The sequence below is a fragment of the Helianthus annuus genome, chromosome 9, assembly GCF_002127325.2.
Source record: "Helianthus annuus cultivar XRQ/B chromosome 9, HanXRQr2.0-SUNRISE, whole genome shotgun sequence".
Classification (NCBI taxonomy): domain Eukaryota; kingdom Viridiplantae; phylum Streptophyta; class Magnoliopsida; order Asterales; family Asteraceae; genus Helianthus; species Helianthus annuus.
In genome coordinates, this window is record NC_035441.2 from 50,733,108 (window position 1) to 50,750,317 (window position 17,210).

Here is a 17,210-nt window from a genome sequence, read left to right on the forward strand (position 1 = left end):
TGGGTCTAAATAGTGTGAACACGTGCAAACTGGAAGGGTGGGTGCCTGTATTCTGAATTTTCTGTCTAAGGCTAGAGTGTTCGTACAAATCCACAGTATCGGACCAGTCACTCTTACCTGGGAACTCTTGGGGTGAGTGTCCACTTATAGGCGAGCATGTCTTCGGCGATACATTATTTTTGATCCATTTACTTTGATTAGTCTCTCCGTGTCGTTTGTTTGTTTGAGGTAACGAACAAATGATCGCCTTTCTGGTGTTTTGACGGTATTTTCAATACCTCTTTTTCTTTTCAACCGCACTCGTTTCTCTTGTTTCCTTATTAGACAATGCCTCCTCGACGTGAAGCACAATCTTTCACTATTGAAGAAATCGCAGCCTTGGTTTCTCAGCAAGTGGCTGCTGTGCTTCCAGGTGTTGTGACCCAAGTCCACGAGATATTCAACAACAATAATAACAACAACAATGCGCCGTGCAACTTCAAGAGCTTCAATTCTGCTAAGCCTCTAAAGTTTTCTGGGTCGCAAGGAGCAACTGCGCTCTTGCAGTGGTTTGAGAGTATCGAGAGCACATTCAGACACGTCCAGTGTCCGAATGCGCGGAAGGTTGAATTTGCTTCTAGCGTGTTTGAGCTTCGGGCGATAGGGGTGCCGAAGTGGCATTGGCACAAACGTGGGATGAGCTTCGGGCTCTCATGATGAAAGAGTTTTGTGCCCGTCACGAGGTTCGAGCTTTGGAATGAGAGTTTGACGATTTAAAGCAAGATGGGGCTGAGCACCGTGCGTACACGGATCGTTTTGAGGAACTCAGTCTATTGTGTCCCACCATGGTTACCCCTATGGAGAAGGCAACCGAGAGATATATCGATGGTTTACCCGATTCTATTCTGGATATTGTGACCGGTGTTAACCCTACTACCCTTCGTCAAGCCATCGAGTTGTCTGCAACCCTGACTGAGTCTCAAGTCAGGAAGGGTAAACTCACCTGCAAGAGTGATAAAAAGAAGGCGGTTGATTCTAGGAAAAACAAGAAAAAGGGTAAGGGTAAGGAAGGTGAGACGACAAAGAAGTCAAGAAAGCGGAAGGATGCTTAGAACTTCGCTGTTACGACACAGACTGATCAGAATCCACCGGCTCAGCCTCCTGCGAAAAAGGCATATGCAGGTACCGCACCTCATTGTGCTCGCTGCAACGGTCATCATGTTGTACAGCAAGCTTGTAAGCAATGCACAACGTGTGGAAAACTTGGGCATTTGGCCAATATTTGTCGTCTGGGACAAAATCAGGTTGCTCAGGTTCAAGCTCCAGTTCAAGGGAATGCTACGAGATTCCCACCGGGTTCATGTTTCAACTGTGGAGAGTTTGGTCATTTCTACAACAACTGTCCTAGACCGGTGAACGCAAACCCGAATGCGAACGTCAACGTCAAGGTGAATCCAGCACGTGGAGGAGTGTATAACATCAATGAGGTGATCAATGATGCAGCAGTGAACGATTAGTATTTTGTAATTCCTCTGGTTGCTATCTTTTAACATTTAAAGACAATGTGGTTGTTATATAAATAAAAATTTGTGGTTTTTATTTTTGTGAACCAATGCAATTGTATGAATGTTTGATGCAACCTTATGATGTCAATACAAAAATAAACCACTCGTGTGGTTTTGTCTTTTTTTTATGATCACTTGTGATCTCCCCTAGAACCTTAGACGCCCGTTTCTTTTAAGAAACAAAAGCCCAAAGCTATCTACGAAAAAGATATGTTGCTTTCCTAGCACATGTCATCGAGGAGAAAGTCAAGAGCAAGAGTATTCAGGATATTCTAACTGTTCGGGATTATCCAGACGTGTTTCCTAATGAACTGCCTGGTTTGCCTCCAGTTCGTCAAGTCCTGTTTCATTTTAACCTTGTACCCAATGCCAACCCAATTGCAAAAGCGCCTTATCGTCTTGCACCGTCGAAGATGCAAAAATTATCGAAGCAACTTCAAGAGTTATCTGATAAGGAATTCATCCGTCCGAGCTTTTCACCTTGGGGAGCCCCTGTCCTCTTCGTGAAAAAGAAAGATGGGTCTTTTCGAATGTATATCGATTATCGTGGGCTTGATAAGCTCACCGTCGAAATTCGATATCCCCTACCTCGAATTGATGATCTCTTTGATCAGCTGCAAGGTGCTTCATGCTTTTCAAAAATCGACCTGCGTTCTGGGTATCATCAACTTCGTATTCTCGAAGAAGATATTCCCAAAACTGCTTTCCGCTCATGGTATGGGCATTATGAGTTCTCTATCATGCCTTTTGGTTTGACTAATGCTCTAGCTATCTTTATGGACTTAATGAATTGGGTCTATAAACCTTATTTAGACAAGTTCATCATTATGTTCATCGACGATATTCTGGTCTATTCGAAGTCTCCAGCCGAGCACGAGCAACACCTTCGCTTAACATTGGAACTCCTTAAGAAGGGAACAACTTTTTGCTAAATTCTCCAAGTGTGAATTCTGGCTTAAAGAAGTTCAATTCTTGGGTCATATAGTCAATGAGCAGGGTATTCATGTGGATCCATCCAAGATTGTTGCTATCAAAGACTAGAATACACCAACAACACCAACAGAGATTCGACCTTCTCTTGGTCTTGCTGGATATTATCGTCGATTCATTTCAAACTTCTCAAAATCGCGGTTCCACTCACTTCTTTGACTCAAAGGAATAAGCATTTTGAGTGGGGACCCAAACAAGAAGAAGCGCTCCAAAGGCTATTTAATCTTCAAACTCGTGTTCTTCAAGCTCAGCAATTTTGTGTTTCACAAAATTTGATGGGTACGGAATTACCACATCAGCTTGAGCTTAAACTCGAAACGAAGGACGATGGGTTGCTCTATTTCAAGGATCGTTTGTGGATTCCAAAACAAGACGACCTTCGCACCTTGGTAATGGACGAATCTCGCAAGTCTCGATATTCCATCAATCCTGGTGCTGATAAATTGTACAAGGATCTTCGTACTAAGTTCTGGTGGCCTGTATGAAGAAGGATGTTGCCTTGTATGTATCAAAATGCCTAACTTGTCTTAAAGTCAAGGCTGAACATCAACGACCTTCTGGTTTGCTTGTACAACCAGAGATACCGGTTTGGAAGTGGGAGAGCCTTGCGATGGATCTCATCACTAAGTTACCACGTATATCTAAAGGTCACGATGCTATTTGGGTTGTTATCGATCGATTAATGAAATCAGCTAATTTTATTCCAATTCGCAAGAATCTATCTGCTGATAAACTTGCAAAGATTTATGTTGATGAGATTGTATCACGACATGGTGTTCCTTTGGATATCACTTTTGATAGTGATGCTCGATTATCATCTCATTTCTGGAAGACCAAATCTGCTTTGGGAACCCAACTGAATCTATGCACTGCTTATCATCCCCAAACAGATAGTCAATCTGAGCGAACGATTCAAACTTTGGAGGATATGATTACAGCTTGGGATATTCACCCGACTTTTCACGTGTCCAATTTGCAAAAGTGTTTAGCCGACGCTGATCTTCACATTCCTCTCGACGAGATCCAAATCGATGAAACGATGCACTTTGTCGAGAAACCCGTGGAGATCATGGAACGTACTTTCAAACAGTTGAAGAACAAACGGATTCGATTGGTAAAAATTCGCTGGGAGTCCAAACGTGGCCCAGAGTTTACTTGGGAACATGAGGACCATGAAGGCGAAATATCCGCATTTGTTTTCACAAGCTTCCTCTAGTTAAATTTCGGGACGAAATTTCATGAAGTAGGGGAGACTGTGACAATTGTGTTCAGTAGTCGTGGTTCAATGTAAAAAAATGTTGATTATTAATAAAACAATGTGATTTGGTGTTATTATATATGTTTTTGTGTTATTATGTGTGTATTTATGTTTGGTAAGTTTTCAATTCGATTCGATTCCGATTTCAAGCTCTAAATCGCTTTCTAGAAGGTTACGTGCGCACCGATGCGTAAATATAACCAGTTTAATGCAAAAAACACTCTGGAATAGTGACATAGTCTTAACATACCTTAAATAACCTCCACATAACTTAGAAATAAGTTTTGGATGGTTTGGTGTGTTAAAATCAACTTTGTTCGATCGCAGGGACTATTTGTGTCAAACTGTGAAACTATGCCGATTTGTATAGTAACGAACATTCCGGAACTTGATCATAAGTTAAACATACCCTAAATAACCTTTACATAGCTTAGAAATAGGCTTTGAGGGGTTCGGTATGCTAAAATAAACTTTATGCTCATTCAGGGACTAAAAGCGTCAAAAAGTGCATAATTTTGCATTTTCGCGCGTAACTTACGTTCTGAATACATCCGGACATCCAAAAAAGAAATTATGTAAGCATTAAAATATTTTATTTTAGTGTTTGGCATGATAAAATTCCATTCGTCGCTTAATTTGGATCGTGTTTGCGTTCGTTACGACTTCCGTCGTAATTAAGCGAATAACGCAACCGTATGACCAAACGAACCGACATCCGAGATGTTTTTGAGCATATTTTAAGTTCCTTATAGTTTAACTTTATTTTAGAGCCTTGAAATGGGGTTAACGGGGCTTAAAAGTGCAAAAAAAAAAAAAAAAAAAAAAGAAAAATCAAGTTTTACAAGTGCAGGGACCATTTTTGAAATTTCTGGCAGATTCAATGAACCTAGTCCATTTTGAAGTGTGATAGTTTTCACCCATGGTTTTGCAAAACCATGGCCTGGTATTCAATGAACATAGTCCATATTTGGGGCTCCCATGGTTTTAGAAAACCATGGGCACACATGTAAGGTCGAGATCAAAGCTCAGTTTTCGAGGAACGATCTTAACGGTTCTAGAAATCCTATATATACCCCATCCATTTCACTTCAAAACTCACAATTTGAATTCTGATTTGTGCTCTCTAAGTGGAAGTATATGCTTCCTACCTGAGAGAAAAATCGGAATCAAATCTTACGGGGACCTTCTTTTAGTGTTCTTTCGTTCTTTTCATTCGTTTTAGCGTTAAAGTCAAACTGTGTTTGACTTTCTGCATTGACCAATTTATGGTCAATGTGAAGTTCGTTTAAACTTCATTACGTGAGTGTAATCACGATGGTTATAGCCCCTAGTGACTATACCTACTGATTACCACGTTATCTAGGCTCAGTGACGAGTCGTAATTTCGGCCAAAATACGCATTTACGCGTATTTTGTAACCAAACTACTCTTAGGTATCAAAACCATTTGTTTTGATACCAAACTTGTTTTCTAATTTAGTTAAGCATGTTTTAACATGTTTAGCTCGTCACTTTTTAGTTTAGTGCTAGTCTAGAGTCGTAAGTCAAAGCGGACTAAACACCCGCTTAGACTTTCGAACACGACCCGTTTGGTCGATCATTAGGATCCGACCAAACATGTTTAGTGACCATAATAGCATAGGGAATAACTTTCCGAGGTTATACCTTATGGTCACCTAGTTTAGGTAGTTGTATGATAAGTAGTTTATATACCTTAGGTAAATTACCAAAATACCCTTTTCATGCATAATTGGTAATTAAGCATATGTAACCTAAGCTTTTGCCACGTAACTGATTATGTAACATATTTAAACATAAAAAGGCATATAATACTTGTCATAGGACTAGTTAGATGTCTCGAATGCGCATTGCGCGCACGGCGCGTTAAAGTAGTGTAAGCTACCATAATGGGTCGCGATGGGTCGAAAGCACTTACGTTAGGTTTCAATTTAGGATGTAAGCTTTTCTAAACCATATCACATGAGTTCCAACACTCATTGGGTTTACAAGAATTCATTCTATCCGATCTTCTGATTTAGGCGTCTATCGTTTGACTAGTGATTCGATTACTAGGTACTGTTTGATTGCTCTGGTTTGCTTGAGTTTGCTTGAGTTCTATTAATTGAAGATACTTTGCACTCCAAGTGAGTACATAGTTCCCCTATTTTACTGTTTTTAAATGTTTTGGGGTGATTCATATGTATGAAATGTTTTCAAGGTTTAAATGATGATTTCAAAAACGATTAAAACGATTTTTACTAAACTAATAACGATTTCATTAATGTGAACGAAACTTGATGGTTGTAGTTACATAACAAATGACATTCATTAATTTTGGCCCAACCGACCAGTATTAGGTTATGGTACCATAGGATCTGACAAATCCCATTACTTTACTACACCCATGGTTATGTTTGGGGGTTGTGGGTAGCGACTTAATCTGATGTTTGTTAACTTACCCTTTGGTGGTTTGTTAACTCGAGAAGCGATAAAAGAGGTGATCGAGTCACGAAGGTTTGAATGTTATTAACGAGACGACCATATATAAGTTATCACAATTAAAACGAGGACGAATTAAACGATTTAAACGAGTAAACGATTTGGAAACAATTTGAAAACGATGTTAAACAATCTGGGTAAACGATTGGGTTTTTGCTAGTGTTTAGATAACGGGACGGGTGTAATGTGGTGAAAACATGGTAGATACGCCACTGTTACTTCTTATATATAAGTGTTTTCAACATATTATATACTGTGGCGTTATTTAGTTCACTTGGGTAAGCGATTTTGGAACGATATCACACAAACGAGGTTTTCGAAATAATACGAGTTTTATTAACAAGATTTTATTAACGATTTAATACAAGATGTTTTACAAATTGCTTTACTAAAACAAATGTTTTTGGGTTAAGAATCATGGCTATGAGATTTTATAAACTATAACCCGCTTGATTTGAGTTGGTTAATTGAGTTGCAATATTACACTCTTTTCAAAACAAAGTTTTTAAATGAAGTATTGCAACATTAAAACTAGCCATGAATCCGACACTCCTATAAAACCTAAGTACTCGCCAACATTTCCTTCCTGACTAAGTTTTTACTTATGTTTCAGGTGTTGTTGCTTGATGTGGTTTTAGGATGCATGCGTCACATAGGATCTGGACAAGGCCTTAGTAACATAATAACAATGATAGTCGATATTTAACGTGTTTGTTATGTGTCAAGACAATGTAATGTTAATATTTTCAATAAAATGAAACTCTTTGTGTATCCATGGTTGTGAAACAATAATTCTGCTGCAACCCTCCCCGACGTTTCCGCCACGGTTTTGTTGTTTTAACGCGGTCGGGGTGTGACAAATAGAAGACTCGATATTTGAGAAAATTTTGTTATTTCTAGTTTTCTATAAGCTATGAGAATTATCGGCTGGACTTGTTTCTTTTTATCTTCATTGAAATGCAAGTACTTGTGATGTTGCAACATATCTCTAAAATATTGATGATGCTTCGCACCATACTTGCCGTCAGGCATTAGACGAGAAGGTATTCCATCGTTTCGTGTTGTTCTTCACATAATGGGATCAATACCTTCTCCTACACAAATAATACCGCTACCCATAACAATATAAAATAAATATTATATCGTGTACATAAATAAATTAAATTAATAATTTGAAACTTAAAAAACCACTGTAGCTGTTATAGTGTTTTCAAGATGTATTTTAAATTTAAGTAGCAAAATATCTCGCGTATTGCGACGGTACGTCACGTCGTATATTAAACATAAGTAAAACCATGAACATGTAGATAGAAAACACCCGTGTTTAAATATTAAAATATCTCGCACATTGCGACGGTATGTCAAACTTAAGTAAAATCATAAAAATGTAGATAAAAAACACCCGGTTTCATGGCATGTAAAAGAATGAAAAAGATAGCAAATTACAATAATACCCTTTTACTGTAGGGTAATAGATAGGGTAATTTTAATATTCTTAAATTTAACTGATTATTATAATTAAGTTGGTACAGGTGAATGAACAACCTGTTAGACCATTGGGTATGGGGAGGATAGTCTCTTTGGAGACTACCCGCCACGTGGGCGCCACGTAATCACGGGAGGAGGATAGTCTCTTTGGGGACTACCCAAGGGTGTGGGGACTAGCCAAGACTACCCCACCATTAATAATATATTAATATATATATAAAGGATGAGTGAGAGTCAGATGGGGGGCCCACCACTTAGCCCCGTCTCCATCGTCACAATTGTGACGGAATTGCCGTGCCGAGCCCCTTTGGGGCGGTGTGTGACTAGCCTAAATGGGGGGGGGGGGACGGCCCTGTGCCGATCCCCATACCCATTCGTCTTAAGAAATTGATTTAAATCTAAATTTGCAGCTCAGATTCCGTCCATCATTAAGCATGGACAACATGTTCGATATTTTGATTTGATCATTTCTCGTTGTAGAGTATGTTAATATTATAAAAAATTTGCGGGATGCATATCGCGATCTACTCGCCCCCATGAGAAATTAAAGTCAACAAAAAAAATTTTGCGTCATCTAATACACCAATACTAACACGTAACGACATAAAGATACTTTAATATGGTTTTTGGAGGGTCATTTTTTTAGTGAAAAAAAATGTGTTTTTTTAAAGAGAAATTTTATTTTTTTTAATAAAAATATTTTACCGTTTTCAAGATCGACCCTTAAAATATATTTGATCGTTTAAATATTACATTGTTTGTAACATTTTATTTTTCCAGATATTACTCTACCATTAAAATATTATATTGTTTAAATGTTATTCTGGTTTCAACATTTTAATAACCGAATTCAAATATTATATCGTTTAAATGTTATTTAACATTTTTAAAAGAGTAAACTTCCGTTTGGCTCCTTGTGGTTTGCTCACTTTAACGGTTTTGCTCCAAACCTTTAAAAATAGCCATTTTACTCCCTGATCTCTGAAGTCTTTCATGATTTCACTCCTCGCCTCTAACTCCATTCAATTCAACTGTTAAATCTTTGTCACATGCCCCTCACATGAGGGGCATTTTAGTCTTTTCCACTCAAATAAAAGATTATATTATAAATAATAATAAAAAATAACAAAACCATCATCTCTTCTCCCTCTACCCTCTGCACTCTCTCTTCTGTCTCAATCCTGCCCAGCCACCATCAGCCCCAATTGCAAACCACCTTCAAAATCAAACCCTTCTCAATTATCATAAACCCATCACTTATTTCCCCAAATCATTCAAAATTTCATCATGGGATCCCTGTTGTACGATTCTTTTAACTACTCGATCTCGTGAAGTTTGCAGGGACATGGCTGTTGATGTTCCTTTTCAATTAAATCTTATGAATGAAGAAGATGCTTGGAACCTTTTCGTTCAAAGTGCTGGACCTGTACTTGATTAAAACTGTATAGAATCTGCGGTAAGGAAAATTGTTGCAGGTTCAATGTGTTACCATTGGCAATCAAGACTCTTGGAAACTCAATGAGGGACAGACCCCAGATCTAGATTCTAAAGCAATGCTTTCTGTTTTGTTCTTTATACCCAGCAAGCTGTTCAATGATGGTTTAATTAATGAAAACCAAAGTGTCGAGAAGGCATACTTGGGCTTCTGATTTCGATTCAGGTGGTGATGGCGGTGGTTGTTGGGGATGAAGAGAGAGGGTATAGAGAGAGAGAAAGAAGATAGGTGGTTGTTCTTATTTCAAGGTGTTGTCTGATGGTGGTGGGTAGGGTTGAGAGAGAGTGCAGAGAGGGTAGAGAGAGAAGAGAAAGAGTGCAGAGAGGGTAGAGAGAGAGAAAAGAGATGATGGTTTTGTTATTATTTATTATTATATATAATATAATCTTTTATTTCTAGTTTTACTAAAATACCCTTAGTTTTATATTTGAAGTTACCAAAACACCCTTTCAGTTAACAAACAATTTGGATGGAGTTAGAGATGGGGAGTGAAATGATGAAAGGCTTCAGAGATCATGGAGTAAAATGGCTATTTTTAAAGGTTTGGGGCACAACCGTTAAAGTGACCAAACCACAGGGAGCAAAACGAAAGTTTACTCTTTTGAAAGTTATGTTGTTTCCGTATTATATTTCAATGTCAATGTTTTATCATTTATTATGAAATATCAATTTAAGACAAACAATCATTAGGTAATCGAATAACTGAAAACAAACTTAAATTTGACATATATAAGATAAGTTTGTACATCCATAACAAAATATAAACTACAACTGAACACTATATACCAAAATATGTATATGCAGCTGTCCTATGCCTCCGAGTCCGAGTCCGAATCTGGATCTAGCTGTTGCGCCTGCTGCTAATGATGTGGTGCTCGAGGTGGTGGGAGCGGTATGGCATGTAACCCCTCTCTCTCTTGTCTATCTTGTGACTCTCAAATCAACCAACCCACCTAATCCATAAGCTGGTCAACTGGTGTGTGTCAGGTGTATTATGTTTTTTTATTGATAATTTAAGCCCATTTTACACATTAGTCAAGTTTTAAATTTATAAAACACGATATTCTACTAACACTAAACCCATACATGGGCAAGTGCACCCATCGTGAGCGCAGTATAGCGTTGGTAAGATACCGAGGTCGTCCAAGGACACAAGAGCTTTTAGTACCGGTTTATCTTGAACGTCTAATCAAACTAAAATTTTAAGCATGAAAAATAAAAACTAAAAATGCTAAAATAAAAATAAAAATAAAACAGATAAACAAGATGAATCACTTGGATCCAACTCGCCTTTAATGTATCCTTTGATGATTTCTACACTTTTGCACTTTTTAAGAGATTATTTTAGTTATAGTAGTAGGCCACTCTTTTGAAGGTGACGTTACCCTCATCCCAGTGGTTTGAGTTAGCAAGGATACAATCCCAAAGGGTCGGAATATTGGAAGATAATTAATTAAGTTATTAATGCGAAAAGTGGTAGGCCCCTCTTTTGAAGGTGACGTTACCCTCAGCTAAATGGTTTCAGTCAGCAGGGATACAATTCCAAGTAGCCAGTTTAATGTGTTAATAGTAGTTACATATGAGGGGATCAAGCCATTTGCACCCTCGCCATCCAATACCAGTGGATATTGAAGGAGGTCCTATTAAGCTTGACCCAGGACCTCGCAGGATCTATACGTTGAACAAGGCAATAACCTTACTAAACCATTCCCTTAACCCCCGACAAGGTAGCCAACATATCTCTATATAGAACGTAAAGATATGAATGGTGAAAATCTTTTACTTTATATAGACAGTAAAGTAATGCCAAGACACCACAGACAAATGAAAAAGAAGTTTCACCTTCAATATAAGAAACTAGTTATTAAAGTCATTAATACAAAACCAGATAAAAAGTGTGAAAAGATTAAAAATCAAAAGTAATACATTAAATGATTGTCTTCACCAAGTGATGTAAGAGACTTAGCGAAACATGGTCTTTGATTGACAAGAGCTCTTACGATCAATCTTGGATCCCGAGACTACTACACACACTCTAAGGTGGATGATGGATGATGGTGGTGGATGTAGGTGTTGTAGTGGTGGTGGAGTGGTGGCAAAGTGGGAGAGAGGTGGTTTGCCAAGAGATGCTTTTGAAGTGAGCCAAGCACCCCTATTTATAGCCTGAACAGTAGCCCGACGATGGCCTCATTTCCGCTAGACACGCCCCCGTGGCCATCCCTTTTCTCTTCCTTCATTAATTGCAATTGTCTGCATTAGGCTCCACACGACCCCGTGTTCGCTGGGCACAGCCCCGTGTGCAGAAGCGTATTTGTACTATGAAGATTTGCAAGATTCTGCAAATCTTAGCATTGACCACGCCCCGTGCTGAGCTGGGCACGCCCCCGTGGTGAGCGTAGAAGCTTCCACAGCTTTGTCCATTTCTACAGACATCTGACCACGCCCCCGTGTCCAGTGAGCACGTGTCGTGGTCAGCCTTCTGTTTCTTGTTTTTGCTTGTGGAGATGCTGTCGAGGGGTCGGGTATGCTGCATTTATTCCATTTCTTTGTATTTATATTAGTTTTTGCTGCATATTTGTTCCTTTTGTTTGTTTAAGCTCATTTGGTCTTGAAAATACAAAAGGTGGACAAAAACACACTTTTTCCAACATTAGTACTAAAAAAGGGTTAGTTTTATGCCTCATTTAATGTAATTTATATGTTGCATTTTACACACATCAAATACCCCCACACTTGAATCTTTGCTTGTCCTCAAGCAAAACTCTTTATTATGTGGCTTACACACCCAAATGGAATGGGTAGAAGAGAAGTTTTGGGCTTGTCTTGAGTGTCGGGAATCCAAGATATTTATTAGGTTTTATTTTTATACAATTTTCAATCCTATTCGTTATGATTTATTTAGAACGTTTCATAAGAGAAATTACTTATTTGGGCATAACATGCCTCTTTAAAATTCCATTTATATACAAGTTCACATAACTTACGGGAGATCACTTAACACTCGGCCGAATATGTATTTTTTTGTGAAACACTCGAGAACGGCATGGAACTTACTTCTACCATATGCTTGTCAAGCAATCAATCCTCATCCTTTTTAACTATAGACCTTCGTAAATATCAAGAGGACTTGGGGAAAGGGTTAGGCTTGGGCTAAGGGTATGTGGTTTTGGTTAGTGGTTAGTAAAAAGGGCTAAAAGCGTAAAAAACGTTGGTCGTCGTAAAACTTTTTGATTTTGTAACTTTTATTCAAACTAAGCATCTTCAAACAAAGTTTCTTTGAGGACTTTATTTGTTTATTGCTGGACTTTTTTTTTATATAGAAGTATCACAAGAAGACCGAGTTTTTTACTAAATAAAGGGTTAAAAAGAAAAATGTTTTTGGTGGGTAAAGGGTGTTTGTTTTGTGGGTTTAGAAATGAAAAGGTTTAGGCTCAAATGGGTTAACTAGGGGGATTTTGGGTAGGTGATAAAGAAAATGAAAAATAATCGTGTTGAAAGGAAAATCGGTTGCTCCTAATGCCTCCATCATTTACTTACTTGGGTTTAAGTTGGTAAGAACTGGGAATGTATCGTCGTGGCAAGTTCTAGAGTCGTAAGAACCAAGCGGCTATTCACACAGGAAATGAAAAATGAGCATTTAGTTAAAAGATGTATGCTTCTATGCTCAATAAAGGCTTAAAACTCACTTATTATGGGAATGGGTTTATAATGTGATTAAATATATATAATCAATTTTTAACTCGACTTATCGTGCCGTTTCATAATTTTCTTATGTTGTTTCTTTTTATCACGACTGTATCGGTTGTAAATTTGTAAAAATATAACATTTTCAGAACTTGTTATTCCCAAATTAAACCAAGACAAGTAGAAAAAATAAAAAGTTTTCGAAAAAAATTTGTGGTGATTAGCGGTTCCAATAGAGTTTTGTTTAAGGCTTGTGATTAGGCCTTGCAAAATTCAAGGTTTTAGCATCCCCCACACTTAAATTACACATTGTCCTCAATGTGTCTCAAAAATAAGTTTTTAGGTTGATTGAATGTGTAAAAAGGTGTTTAAAAACAAAAATTCATGTTACTAGGCGTCTGGCCACTGGCCCGGGTTGGTCCGGGCACGGCTCTGTGTTCAGATTGCCAGTATCATATTTAAACAGAAGGCTGGGCATGGGGGCATGTTCCGTAACCACGGCCCCGTGTCTAGTTACCTGAACTGGGCATTTTCTGCAGAGCCTTGGGCACGGGGGCTTGTTGGCTGAGCACGGCCCCGTGCTGAACTTGCTGTAATGATGGAAAATTGTCAGGAGGCTCTGTTTTTATGCATGGGGTGTGGTGTATTCTTTCCCTTGGTAACCTCCACCTTTTCGAGTGTGTTTTATTCCTGAAAAGTAAAATTAACTAGAAAATATAAAAGTTAATCTAAACTAAAACTAAGGACAGTTCCGCGGAATGACTCCGTGGTGCGCTATGTTTATAAGGGTCCTTGGCTAGACCCAAAGTCAGTCATATGTTACCCAAGTGGGATGTCTTGTATCCCATGTTGCACCGTCGGAGAGCATCATCCAAGCTTGAGTCTATGACATCCATGTAGTTGACCGGGTCATTGTCTTCTACTCTTTTCCCAACCCTGAACTCCATCTCTTTGTCTCCGACCCTCAATGTTAACTTCCCTCCACTCATATCTACCATTGCGTGAGCGGTGGCTAGGAATGGTCTTCCTAGAATGAGGGGTACTTTGGTGTCTTCTTCCATATCGAGTATGACAAAGTCGACCGGGAAGACAAAGTCTCCGACTTTTACCAATAGATTTTTGGCGACACCTTGTGGATATTTGATAGACCTATCGGTGAGTTGTACGCTCATCTTTATGGGAATTGTTTTACCTAATCAGAGTCGGTCAAACATTGATGCGGGCGTGAGATTGATGCAAGCCCCTAGATCGGCTAGCGCATTGCGTATGGGTGATCCCCCAATGGAACAAGGGATGGTGAAGTTTCCGGGGTCGATTTTCTTTGGTGGGAGTTTGTTGAGTAGCACGGCGGAGCATTCTTCACTTAAATTAACTAATTGCAATGTTTCAATTTTCCTTTTTGTGAGTGAGAAAGTCTCTCATAAATTTTGAATATGTAGGCATTTGAGTGAGGACTTCCACAAATGGAAGATTGATGTGCAATTGTTTTAGTAAGTTTACGAATTTTGTGAATTGCCCATTGGTCTTTTAGCGAAGTAACCGACCGGGGTAAGGCACCGAGGGGTTCTTGGTAGGTTCGTGATTTGGCAGAGGAGTTGTTTCTTTTTGGGGTGTTGGTGAGGTCGTGGTTTGAATGGGTGGACTTTTGTCGGATGGGGGTAGCGGCGCCTCCTCGGGACCTACGGTACGGTTTCTCAATGTTATGAGTTGCACTTGCGCCTTTGGGTTGGTCTTGGTATTGCTGGGTAACGCGCCTTTTGGTCTCTTGGAGAAATTTTGAGCTAGTTGATTTAGTTGTTTTTCAATGTTTTGAATACTAGCTTGTTGATTTTTAAAGCTCGATTCCATTTGTTGGAATCGATTCGAGTTTTTCTTTTTGGTGTCGGAGATGAGGCGTGAGATAGTATCTTAAAGCCTCTCTCGTCCCCCTTGTTGTTGTTGAGAGAAATTTTGTGACTCATTTCTTGGTTGTAGAAAGTTTATTCGTTGGTTTTGGTTTCGTTGATTAGTACTATTGCCGGGTTCTCTCCAACCAAGGATAGGGTGGTTACGCCATCCTTGGTAGTAGGTACCCGTTGGGGAACCCGACGGCCTAGGTCTATTACCAATGTAGTTTACCATTTCCATTTGATTATCCATTTCTTTCATACAACTCCCATTTTTATGTGGCCCACCACACCCTTCGCAAGCCATAACCGAGGCTGTTTTTGCCATTTCTAACTTTTTAATTTTTGAAAAGAGGGCCTCGATATGGGCTTGTAAAGAAGTTCTTTCATTTACCTTATGGGCGCCCGGGGCAATAGATTTTGTGCCTCAGGGAGTGTGCCATTGAAAATTGTTTTGAGCAATTTCCTCAATTTGATTGTAAATTTCATTTGGGCAACGATTACCTAGAAGTCCCCCGGAGCTAGAGTCGAGTGTTTGTCTTGTGTGTGGCAACAACCCATTATAGAAAGTGGATACTTGTTTCCATACTACAGGACCATAATGAGGGCATTTTCTTAATAGCTACTTGAATCTTTCCCAAGTTTCATATAAGGATTCCCCGTCCTCTTGTGAGTATGTATTAATTTCAGTCATTAATTTAGTCGTTTTAGAAGGAGAGAAATAATTATATAGAAACTTTTGGGCTTATACAAAGTGTTTACCGAACCACTTGGGAGGGTATTAAGCCAAGCCTTAGCTCAGTCTTTTAGTGAAAATGGGAACATCCAGAGGCGTATGGTGTCGTTTGATGCCCCGTTGATCCAAAAAGTATCACATATTTCCAAAAAGTTGGTAATATGTAAATGCGGATCTTCGTTCGCAAGCCCATGAAAAGTTGTGGAGTTTTGGAGCATTTGTATCAAATGCGGCCGAAGTTCGAAGTTGTTGGCATTGACATTCGGTGCATTGATAGCGGCGCCGAGATTACCTACCATGGGTCGTAGGTAATCCATTAGGGTACGCTAATTCGCCCTTGGAAGTGGGTCCCTCGAAATTTTCTCTTGGATTTTAGCTTTATGTCTTTTTCGAGAAAGCGTTCGGCTACGTCTAGAGGTTCTTTTATGTCTTTATTTCAACTGGAGCTCATGCACTGCGTAGGAAGTATAAGTGCTGCGTCTGGGTCCTAGTCCTGCGATAAAAACAAAAAAGATTGTTGGTCAGAAGTCTCACCACGGCCCCGTGGTCGTGGTTACAATGATTGTTTTCTGGATCCCAATTACTGGAGGGTTTAACACGACCCTGTGCTGCACCGCCACGGCCCCGTGGTCACTCTTCTGAAACTCAGAAAACAAAAACTGCCAGTAAAGATGTTGGGCACGGGCCGTGTCCGACCAGGCACGATCCCGTGCTGAATTCTGCAGAAGATGAAAAATTAAGAAAAATCAGAAAAAATAGAAAAACAAGAAAAATGATTAAGCCATTGATTCCTAACTTTCTTAAAAACCTTGTGTCCCCGGCAGCGGCGCCAAAAACTTGGTGTGTGTCGAGTGTGTATTATGTTTTTTATTGATATTTTAAGCCCATTTTACACATTAGTCAAGTTTTAAATTTATAAAACACCATATTCTACTAACACTAAGCTCACACACATGGGCAAATGCACCCATCGTAAGTGTAGTATAGCATTGGTAAGATACCGAGGTCGTCTAAGGACACAAGAGCTTTTAGTACCAGTTTATCCTTAACGTCTAATCAAACTAAATTTTTAGAAATGGTTTTAAGCATGAAAAATAAAAACCAAAAATGCTGAAATAAAAATAAAACAGACAGACAAGATGAATCACTTGGATCCGACTCGCCTTTAATGTATCCTTTGATGATTTCTGCACTTTTACACTTTTTAAGAGATTATCTGAGTTATAGTAGTAGGCCCCTCTTTTGAAGGTATCGCTACCCTCAACCTTATGGTTTGAGTCAGCAAGGATACAATCCCAAAGGGACGGAATATTGGAAGATAATTAATTAAGTTATTAATGCGAAAAGTGGTAGGCCCCCCGCCATTAATGTTTAATGTATTAATAGTAGTTTACATATGAGGGGATCAAGCCATTCGCACCCCCGCCATCCAATACCAGTGGGTATTGAAAGAGCTCCTAGTAAGCTTGACCCAGGTCCTCGCAGGATCTATACACTGAACAAGGCAAGAACCTTAATAAACCATTCCCTTAACCACCGACCAGGTAGCCAACATATCTCTATATAGACCGTAGAGATATGAATAGTGAAAATCTTTTACTTTATATAGACAGTTAAGTAATGCCAAGACA

The 17,210-nt window shown here is 39.1% G+C and overlaps 1 non-coding gene across 1 annotated transcript; it reads left to right on the top strand.

The window, feature by feature from the left end:
- The first annotated feature begins 15,436 nt into the window (after window positions 1-15,436).
- LOC118482504 lies at window positions 15,437-15,543 on the top strand. The gene has a single exon (XR_004868538.1). It is a non-coding gene; the product is annotated as a small nucleolar RNA R71 (small nucleolar RNA).
- The last annotated feature ends 1,667 nt before the right edge of the window (window positions 15,544-17,210 follow it).